The sequence below is a fragment of the Suncus etruscus genome, chromosome 3 (assembly GCF_024139225.1).
Source record: "Suncus etruscus isolate mSunEtr1 chromosome 3, mSunEtr1.pri.cur, whole genome shotgun sequence".
In the NCBI taxonomy this organism is placed as follows: domain Eukaryota; kingdom Metazoa; phylum Chordata; class Mammalia; order Eulipotyphla; family Soricidae; genus Suncus; species Suncus etruscus.
This window is the reverse complement of record NC_064850.1, coordinates 25,530,398-25,541,125: the sequence shown is the minus strand read 5'-3', so window position 1 is coordinate 25,541,125 and position 10,728 is coordinate 25,530,398. Positions and strand designations below refer to the sequence as shown.

At 39.7% G+C, this 10,728-nt stretch overlaps 1 non-coding gene across 1 annotated transcript; it reads right to left on the bottom strand.

Moving 5' to 3' along the window:
- Positions 1-8,672: 8,672 nt before the first annotated feature.
- Positions 8,673-8,774, bottom strand: LOC126004846 (U6 spliceosomal RNA). The gene has a single exon (XR_007494086.1). It is a non-coding gene; the product is annotated as a U6 spliceosomal RNA (small nuclear RNA).
- Positions 8,775-10,728: the final 1,954 nt, after the last annotated feature.

Genomic DNA, 10,728 nt, shown 5'->3' with positions numbered 1-10,728 from the left:
CCAAGATTTTTAATTTGACATACTCAATGTTAGACGGTTTTATTTTTTTTATTTTATTTTATTTTATTTTGTTTGGTTTTTGGTGACACCCGGCAGTGCTCAGGGGTTACTGCTGGCTCTACGCTCAGAAATCGCTCCTGGCAGGCTCAGGGGACCATATGGGACACCGGGATTCGAACCACTGACCTTCTGCATGAGAGGCAAACGCCTTACCTCCATGCTATATCTCCAGCCCCACAGTTTTATTTTTTTATTTGGTTCCCCTTACCTCTAATTTCTGTATTATTAGCAATGTTTATATCCCAAGAACATTTTTTGTTAAAATAGTCCTTATTTCAGAGATTGGAACAATAGTACACTAATTAGGGCACTTACTTTGCACACAGCAGACATGGACTTGATCCCCAGCATCTCACATGGTTTTCTGAGCCCACCAGGAGTGATTCCTGAGTGCAGAGCCAGGAATAAGCCCTGAGCAGCAGCAAGTGTAAAAAAAAAAAAAAAAAAAAAATTTCTGATTCAAGTGAGATGAGAATTAGTTCTGTTCAAATTCAGTGAGGCTAGTTTATTTCCTCTCAGAATCACATCCCCAAGGAATATGATTTCTGATGGCAAGGAGTGTACCTTAGTCCACAAAGTTTGGAATAGAATAAGTCTCAAGTACCTTGTTTGTTTGTTTGTTTTGGTTTTTTTTGGTTTTTGGGTCACACCCGGCAGTGCTCCGGGGTTATTCCTGGCTCCAGGCTCAGAAATTGCTCCTGGCAGGCACGGGGGACCATATGGGACGCCGGGATTCGAACCGATGACTTCCTGCATGAAAGGCAAACGCCTTACCTCCATGCTATCTCTCCGGCCCCATGTACCTTAACCCTTTCTATTACAGTAAATATATGGTAAGGAAAGGAAAGGAAACTATTAGGAGTTCAGTCCGTTGTTCCTCACTGATCTTGAGACTCTATGACTACATACCTAACTTTTGATCTTACATGAAAACAAGCACATTAGCATATTTTTATTTCTCAGAAAAATTAAAATAATTGTATTCCTTTTATTTCTGTCCTGACTGTCAACTAATGATTATCTGTTACCCTTAAGTGCTTGATATGCAGCTGAATCTAACCTACATGTGTTCCTTATTGACACTCAAAATTACATCTGCATTTCATGGAAGCTCTCCAAAGTGAAAAAGTACTGATTCCATTTTTTTCTTGAAATCTGATAGATCTGTGAGTCTGAGCTTTGTTTGAATAGTCAGTGAAAAAAGAGAGCATGGGATAGAGTCTTGAGTTAGGCCCAAATTCATGAAATCAAATCACAATTTCAGAGCAGATTTATGGAGGATATCTTAAACGATTTGAATTACCTTTTTAGAATCCTTGAGAATATTAAATTTAATTGAATAGGAGTTATGATCATCAGCCTACTTCTGAAATGTTCTCCAGTTGGGGATGGTAATTTCCACATTTTCTACAGATGATAAGTAAGTTAATTGCAGCAGTGCTGGAGGGATAAGATAGCTGATAAGTGCTTGCCTTGAACCAGGCCAACATAGTTTTATCCCTGGCACTCTATGTGGTCCCCTGAACCCCACCAGTGTGGTCCCTGAGTATAGAACCAAGGGCAAGCCCTGAGCACTGCTGAATGTGACCCCAAAACAAAAACAAATAATTGCTGCAGATTTCAATTTGAGGTCATCTGAAGAATGTAATTTAGTAAATTCAAAAGAAAACTGAGAAAAAATTTTAAGTCTGTAAAAATAAAGTCTGATCTTGTGAATGAATCATCACTGACACTTCGCTACCAAATCCCATCCAAACCATGACAGCACTTTAAATCAAATGAGTCATGGCATTCTCACTGCCTTCTAGCAGTATTTCTAAGCATTGCCAGTTTAAGTGCCAGTTCCCTACATTTTCTCATTATTTCTTAATGATGCTTTTCGTAAATTAAAACTGCTTTGGATGCAGTCACTCATATTTTTATATTTCAAGGAATGAAAAGCGAAGGTGATGCATAGGGCAGATGTAAATGTAAGACAGGAGTTGTGTTCATAATATTTTGCCAAGTGTTGACTAAAACAGAAGTATGGAATTTCTGCATGTCTTCTAGTGTGCCTTAGCAAATAGAATTAAAAGTCTGACTCGAAGTTGAAAAAATGAAAAAGGATGGGGCTGGAGAGATAGCATGGAGGTAAGGCATTTGCCTTGCATGCAGAAAGTCGGTGGTTCGAATCCTGGCATCCCATTTGGTCCCCCGAGCCTGCCAGGAGTGATTTCTGAGCATAGGGCCAGGAGTAACCCCTGAGTGCTGCCAGGTGTGACCCAAAATCCAAAAAAAAAAAAAAAAGGTGAAAAAGGGGTTGGAGAGGTAGCTCAACAGGTTAAGTGCATGCTTTGCATACTGGAATTCAAAGTTTGACCTTGGCCCTGTATGGGCCTTTCAGCACCAGAAGTAATTCCTGAATGCAGATCTAGGAGTAACTCCTGAACACTGCCTGTTTGTGGCTCAGTTTTCCCACTACTTCCCTCCAAATTTTTTTTAAATGTGATAGTCAACTCACCCACCTTTTTCTTTTATGGCTTCTTGGACACCAGAAATAGAAACCCTGTTATCCTATTTTGTAGTTGCTTTAAGAGGATCAAAAGAATGGCAAAGAGCAGTGTGGAAACTGTTCTGGATGTCCTGATGGCATTACCCAGCATAATTTATGGTCATGGGAGTGTGAAGTAAAAAACAGGTCTCCAAATGGATGCTAGGATTTGAGACTTCCTGAAGCGGAAGTAGGTCAACCTTCCAAGGCATTTAGATTGCAGTAGAGTGGCTTCTGATTTATAGATTTATACAGAGCACTGTAGAAATCAAGAGTAAACAAATAAACAATGATGGGCTGGAGTGATAGCACAACGATAGAGTGTTTGCCTTGCATGCTTCCTATCCAGCATCCCCCCAAACCTGCCAGGAGTGATGTCTGAGTGTAGAGCTAGGAGTAACTCCTGAGCGCTGCCGATATGGCCCCAAAACAAAACAAAAACCACAATGAATATTCTGGCCCTCTTTGTCATTTATGATAGTGTGAAAAAAGTGTCCATAGTTTCTTCATGGTCATTCAGTAACATAACAATGTAGTTGTAAAAAGAAAACTTAGATGTGTAAAAGCTATGAAAGTTGCACGTTTCTTTTGTGATGTGTTTTGGTATGATTTCAGCTTCTTTTCTGGTTGTACTTAGAGTTGGTGAAATCTAATGGATCATATCCAACTAAGCAGAGTGAGGAATTCCAGCACCCTCTTCCCACTCACTCCCTTGTTCTGCCTCAGATCAAATCCTCCATGCTATTTGACAACTGAATTTGTCTAGCTACACTGTGACTGAAGCCTGAATTACCATCATTTTTCCTCCTTATACTTCAGGATCAGCAACTTCACATGGTGCCCAATGGGAGCAGTTCTGAGAAAACAAATATATTGTCAAAGGACAATCTGCAAAACCAAAGGATTTACAGGTTTTATAGTTTGAGGGTGATGAAAGAGACAGAAAATCCTCTGACTCTAAGCCAGTATTCAGTTATCCTTTTTATCTGCCTGCCAACAGAACTGGAGAAAACCTCACTGCATTTAAGAATATAAACAATCAGTGTTTTGACCAGGGAGTGATAAAAAACCACTTCCACCATCCAGTTTGTAATGTTCATAGTGAATTTCTGTATGAGGATGGATGGATAGACACAAAATCCAAGAATGATCACCTTGTATTTTCCTTCATTTATTATCATCCATCCTCATTTGAAGTAATTTCTTGTAATATTGTGGTGTTTATGTAAAACCTGTTTACTTTTTTTCAAAAATGGTATGTGCCTATGTAATAAAGTCTACACACTGGCTAACTCTGTATATCTAAGATTTTGTATAATTGCTCTGTTATTGCTATCTTTAGTCCCTTTTTTGAGCTATAGAAATGAGCTATTAATAAAACATTTTAAAAAGAGTTGTCACTAGACAAGATTTAATGAGGTTAGACATATTTAAAACATTGCTATTCAGGAGGCTCATCACACATTTAATAGTTCAGAATTATCAGCTCACAGTTAATATGTGACCTTATTAAGTTGATCATATATACAACTAAATGAATTTGAGATATTCTTATTGCATCCTTATTCTGTGTCCAATTTTGTAATCAAATTAAAATGATACAGTCCTTAAGGGTTTCTTGGCAGTAACTACATACACATGTTATAAATGAGAAAATAGCATATAATGAAATATATTTGCATTCCTCACATAAATATTAGTAATCAGCCATGAGGTCAATGGATAAATTCAAATGACTAGTATCAACATAAATTCAGATAAGAAATAGACTTAACTGGAGTGATAGTGTAGTGTGTATGGCACTTGCATTGCATGCAGCTGTCCCTGGTTCCATCCCTGATGGTCCCTTAAGCACCATCAGGAGTGACCCCTAAGGGAACTGCCCACCTCCACTCCCACATATACTAAGTTATTTTTGTAAGTTTTAGGTAAGACCTGCTGGTGGGAGTAAGAGTTATTTAATAATTTCAGTGGAATTTGGAAGGCAGTATGTTGCAATTCAGCCCTTGATGGGGCTGGAAGGTGATGGGATGGAGGGTGAGGTCTTTCTTCTCCAGCTCAGACCACTTGTCTGCCACCCTGTTCAGCCGGCAGGTCTGAGGGTTCAGGATAGCGACCGACCGGTAGAACACTCACAGGCAGTCAGGCTTCAGGAGATATCAGCTTTATTCAGTGGATAAGGCTGAAGAATTCCCCCAGAATGAGCCCCAGCCTTCCTCAGACCCTTGCTTTTATACACAAGAATCAGGTACCACCCTAGGGTGGGAGCAGTATACCAAGTAAGGAATAATCCAGTACACTCACCAGGTCACACTCTAGGTGGGGCACAATTATTGATTAGGGTAGGATCAGTAACCCAACAGGTAGTTTGGATTTAGGAAGAAGCAGAAGTATTATTTTGTGAGATAGCAGAAGAGAAGCCTATACTGGGCATTTTTGACCTGTAGAAAGATGGAAGAAGGACATAGTTTAAGGGTACCCTGGAAGATTCAAGGCAAGAAAGAAACAACTTAGTGGTTTTCTAGGAAGTGGAAAAAAAGAGAAATATTGCTAAATATTTATAAAAGGAAAACTTAGATTTACCTTTCTTAGCCTTTGCCAAGAAATCTGTGGAGAAAACTTGGTCTCAATAAAATATGCAGAATTTTTTTTTTCTTGGCACATCTTTATTCCTTTTGGGGGTCACACCCGGCAGCACTCAGGGGTTACTTCTGACTCTGCACTCAGAAATAGCTCCTGGCAGGCTTGGGGGACCAAATGGGATGCCAGGAATTGAACACAGGTCCATCCTGTGTTGGCTGCGTGCAAGGCAAATGCCTTACCTCTATGCTATGAGGCTCCTCCTTGGCCCGTCTTTTTTTTAATATGTATATTTTAATATCTTCATTTAAACATCCATGTAGAATTTTAGAGATTACTCAATATAAAGTTAACTGGCGTGAATAATTGATCATTGATGCACAAAGGTTTAATAGTTCAAATAAAAATATATTAAGGTGGGCCCGGAGAGATAGCACAACGGCGTTTGCCAGGACCAAAGGTGGTTGGTTCGAATCCCGGTGTCCCATATGGTCCCCCGTGCCTGCCAGGAGCTATTTCTGAGCAGACAGCCAGGAGTAAACCCTGAGCACTGCCGGGCATGCCCCCCCCAAAAAAAAATAAATATATATATATATTAAGGTGTGAGTTTTGAAGAACATTATACTTTTTCCTACTAGTCACTGGGCAACATCTTTTCAGAGTCCTCTTAAATAAGTCCAGGCTGGACTTCATAAGATACCCTTTTCCTTTAGTGTCCAAGTATAACATGTTCCTGAAGAACAGTAAGTTCCTTAGGAATTGGGGGTGGAAGCTGAGCTGAAGAGGAAGTGAAGATGGGAATTTAAGTATTTTAAGTTTCCTATTAATGCAGGTTTTTTCTCTCACTAGATATAAGAAACAAAGCACATATTTTCTTCCACATACTATTTATCAAATAAGTTTTATGTTATAAGAATTCAATCTGTAAATTTCTTTGCTAGCCCAATGTCATTTCCAGTACATTATAATTTAATGGCTAGATATCTGCTATGTGTTTTATGTGCATTACTTCATTTAATCTATACAGAAACTTTTTGAAGTAGGATCATTACTATTTTCATTATACAGATAAGAAAGTCCACAGACAGAGAGAACTATGAACTGGCCCAAGAGTCATACAGATGATAGGTGGCAGAACTGGTCTGACTCCAGAGTCCAAGCTCTTTTGTAGGCTACTCTGCCACCTACAGGAAGGTTATGAATGGCCAATTCAGTTCCAGGCCAGGTGACATCAGTGGCAATATTATGTTCAAAGTACACTGACTAATCAGTATGGCAGTCACTTAAGACATATTTTGAAGCACCCACTCTACATTCTATGTGTTCAAAGGACACGCAGAAAAATAATATTTTAAAAAAGGGACACAGAGACAAATAATTGAAACTTGGTTTAGTCCTCCAATAACACCCAGTCAAGAGAGAGTTTTGGCATCAAATGCACTGCTAAATGTGCAAAAGAAATACATATTTGACATCATGGAGTTTCAAAAGACACCCTGATTTCAAGGCTGACAAATCAAAACTAAGTAAATACAATGTAAGCACTGGGTTACTGGATTTTATTTTCAACTTCTCTGAAGGATCCTTTTACACTGTGTAAAGGTTATATAACATGTGGCAACCTACCTCAGTGCTGTAGTTGATAACCAAATTATGATTTTGGAGATCGATCATCTCCATTTTATTATTGATTTATTTTTGTTTTGGGTCACACCCGGCAGCGCTCAGGGTTTACTCCTGTCTCTGCACTCCTGGCAGGGTCAGGGGACCATATGGGATGCCGGGATTCTAACCGGGATTCGTCCTGTGTTGGCCGAGTGCAAGGCAAACGCCTTAAGGCTGTGTGATAGTTCCGGTCCCTTCCTTTTTGTTTTTATTTTTTAATGGAATAACAGTGAATTACTGAGTTACAAAGTTATTCATGATTGAGTTTCAGGAGTATAAAGTTCCAACATCAATCTCTTCATCTGTTTTCATATCCCTCCACCAATGTCCCCAGTTTCCCTTTCCACCTCCCAACACCCATCTTTGATCTATTGTTTTAATATCAACATGCCAGTGTTTACAGACTATAGTTACAAACAAGATCATTTTTTTTGTTTTGTTTTGTTTTGTTTTGTTTTGTTTTTTTGTTTTGTTTTTTGGGCCACACCCTGTGACGCTCAGGGGTTACTCCTGGCTATGCGCTCAGAAGTTGCTCCTGGCTTCTTCGGGGACCATATGGGACGCCGGGGGTCCTAGGCTAGCGCAGGCAAGGCAGGCACCTTACCTCCAGCGCCACCGCCCGGCCCCTCAAACAAGATCATTTAAGGAGATAGGACTAGTAAGTAAATGTTTTAGAAGTTTTAATCCCAGTATCAGTAAAAGGCAGACAAGGAAATGAATCTACAGGAAGCAACAAATATATCGTGGATTGGAGGGAGGGGAAAGGAGATCCCCCCAATGAAAAACCAAAACCAATGAAGTGGGGATGGTTGAGAGAATAGTTGAGAATGAGCACATACTTAATGTTAAAACTTAAGAGGAAAGTGGTGTGTATATTATAAATCAACACATGCAAAAAAATCTCACTTCACTTAAACTGCTTTATAGCAATACAGTTGTGCTAACAAATATGTCCCACACAATTACAAAATAGCATTTGTCATATGACCACTTTATATATCTACGCCCTGATAGCCTCAGCAGTGCTACCAGCAAATACATACACTTTAGGAATTCTTTATTTTTATTTTTCTATTGAGGATGGTGCTGTGTCCAGAATCAGGGATATTAGAGATTATTTCCAGCTCTGTACTGGAAGTGGGGATGTTTGCTTCAGGCAGTGCTCAGGAGACCATATGTTCCTAGGGATCAAACCAGACCCAGTTTCATGCAAAGCAGACAGCAAATGAGAACATTCTTCTGTGCAATGCTCAAGGGATACTTGTGCTAGTGCTTGGGGCGACCATAAGAAGTGCTAGGGATCTAACCTGGTTTGACCTCATGCAAAATAAGCTTCTTAACTTCTGAGAGAATTTCTTAGGCATGGGAGAATTCTTCTGATTAGCAAAACAGTTAGTTTTAGCTATAAGGTATGTTAAAACTTTAAGTATGATCATTCTTGCCCTAGAAAGAATAAATTAAAAGATGGTTAAATTTCCTTCCAAAAAGAAATATACGATGGAAGGAATATAAAAAGTTTAAAATTGGGCCCGGATGGGCCCGGAGAGATAGCACAGCAGCGTTTGCCTTGCAAGCAGTCCATCCAGGACCAAAGGTGGTTGGTTCAAATCCCGGTGTCCCATATGGTCCCCCGTGCCTGCCAGGAGCTATTTCTGAGCAGACAGCCAGGAGTGACCCCTGAGCAATGCCGGGTAATGGCCCAAAAACTGGAAAAAAAAAAAAGTTTAAAATTAGTAGTGTTGAAATGCTAGAATTTAGAAAATCAGGGATGAAACCAAGTTAACTATTATAATCAAAGGAAAGATTTAAAAATAAGGAAAAGATAATTATTTCTTTTTTTAATATGGAACACTTCACAAATTTGCGTGTCATCCTTGCACAGGGGTCATGTAATCTCTGTATCGTTCCATTTTAGTATATGTGCTGCTGAAGCGAGCACGATACTTATTTCTTAAAGGAACTTGGACAAAGGGGGGACAAGTGCAAACCTTGTACACAGAGCACTATATTGTAAGAAAATTAGGAAGGATCAAGTCTAAATGATAGACATAGTCTAACAGGGGTTTTTTTTGTTTTTTTTGTTTTGGGGGGGGTCACACCCGGCAGCGCTCAGGGGTTATTCCTGGCTCTATGCTCAGAAATCACCCCTGGCAGGCACAGGGAACCATATAGGATGCCGGGATTCAAACCACCGTCCTTCTGCATGAAAGGCAAATGCCTTACCTCCATGCTATCTCTCTGGCCCCATAGTCTATCAGTTTGATAAGAATGTAGAAAAAATTAAAATGACAGACTTCTGGGCCCGGAGAGATAGCACAGTGGCGTTTGCTTTGCAAGCAGTCGATCCAGGACCAAAGGTGGTTGGTTCAAATCCCCGTGTCCCATATGGTCCCCCGTGCCTGTAGGAGCTATTTCTGAGCCGACAGCCAGGAGTAACCCCTGAACACCATCGGGTGTGGCCCAAAACCAAAAAAAAAAAAAAAAAAGACAGACTTCCAAAAACCAATACCTTGAATAGCAATATTTCCAGTTCTACATACACCTCCCAGTCTCTATCAAATGCAGGACTCTTATTTCCCAATTTTTTTGCCTCTGGGGTGGGATTAAGGCTGCTCCCATTAATACATCATAGTAGAGCAAGTGCTATGTGATTTCCAAGGGCAGATTATGAAACAACTGCAGCTTCTGCTTTTTTTTTTTTCCTTAGGACACTTACCTACCTTTGGATTGCAGTATCCATGTTGTAAGGGAACCCAGACCACATGGAGACACACATGATGGTGTTCTGACTGACAACTCCTGCTAAGATCATATCTGATGGCCAAAATCAACCACAACAAAAGATATATAAATCCACAATATTTTAATCTAGATTCCAGAGAGACAAGCTACCCCCCACTATAGTTTTGTCCAAATTCCTGATAACATTATCCATGCACAGAAAAAGTTATTCATTTATAATGAATAAATTTTTCAATCAGTAAGTTATAGGATAATTTATTTCATAGGCATAGTAATGAACATTAAAATAAATTGTGTAATTATCAGGTGCCATATATCAGTTATATGTCAGTTAGCTATTTCCCCATAATATGTCGCCCTAAACCATCAGAGACTTAATACAAAATTTATTTTTATACCTCCCTTTTCTGTATGTTAAATGGGGGACTGGCTGACTTAGGCTGAGCTCACTTAAATGTTTTTTGGGTCACACCCAGCAGTGCTCAGGGATTATTCCTGGCTCTATGCTCAGAAATCGCCCCTGGCAGGCACAGGAAACCATATGGGACGCCGGGATTCGAACCACCGTCCTTCTGCATGAAAGGCAAATGCCTTACCTCCATGCTATCTCTCTGGCCCCATAGTCTATCAGTTTGATAAGAATGTAGAAAAAATTAAAATTAAAATAGAAATTCTACCCTAGGTATGTTTGACTGGAGCAAACTAGATAGAATAGGGCTGCTTTATGAGACTATGTCCCTCAGTGAACTTGCATGTATATGCCATTTTCAGGGAGAGGCAGCAATAGAAGAACAAAAGTAGAAACATGGCTTATTGAGACCTAGGGATAAAAAGGGCGCACTGCCAGGCCTGCTAAGTTGGTCAAAATGAGTCACATGGTTAGGAGATGAAAAGAGTAAGAAACTAGACTCCACCTATTTATATACTGTGAAACCACAGGCAAAGGGTGTGCACAAAGGGAGTGGTCAAGAATGGAATGATTAATTTAATCTACTACATATTTAATCTTCATAATTATCAGTAAGTACTTTTATTATCCCTATTTAACTCATCTCATAGACAAATAAACGGAGGCTCAGAGACATTAAATAATGTGAGTTCGCAGAGTTTCTAGAGCTTCTGGTGATATTGCTGACCTTTGGCTGCCTCAT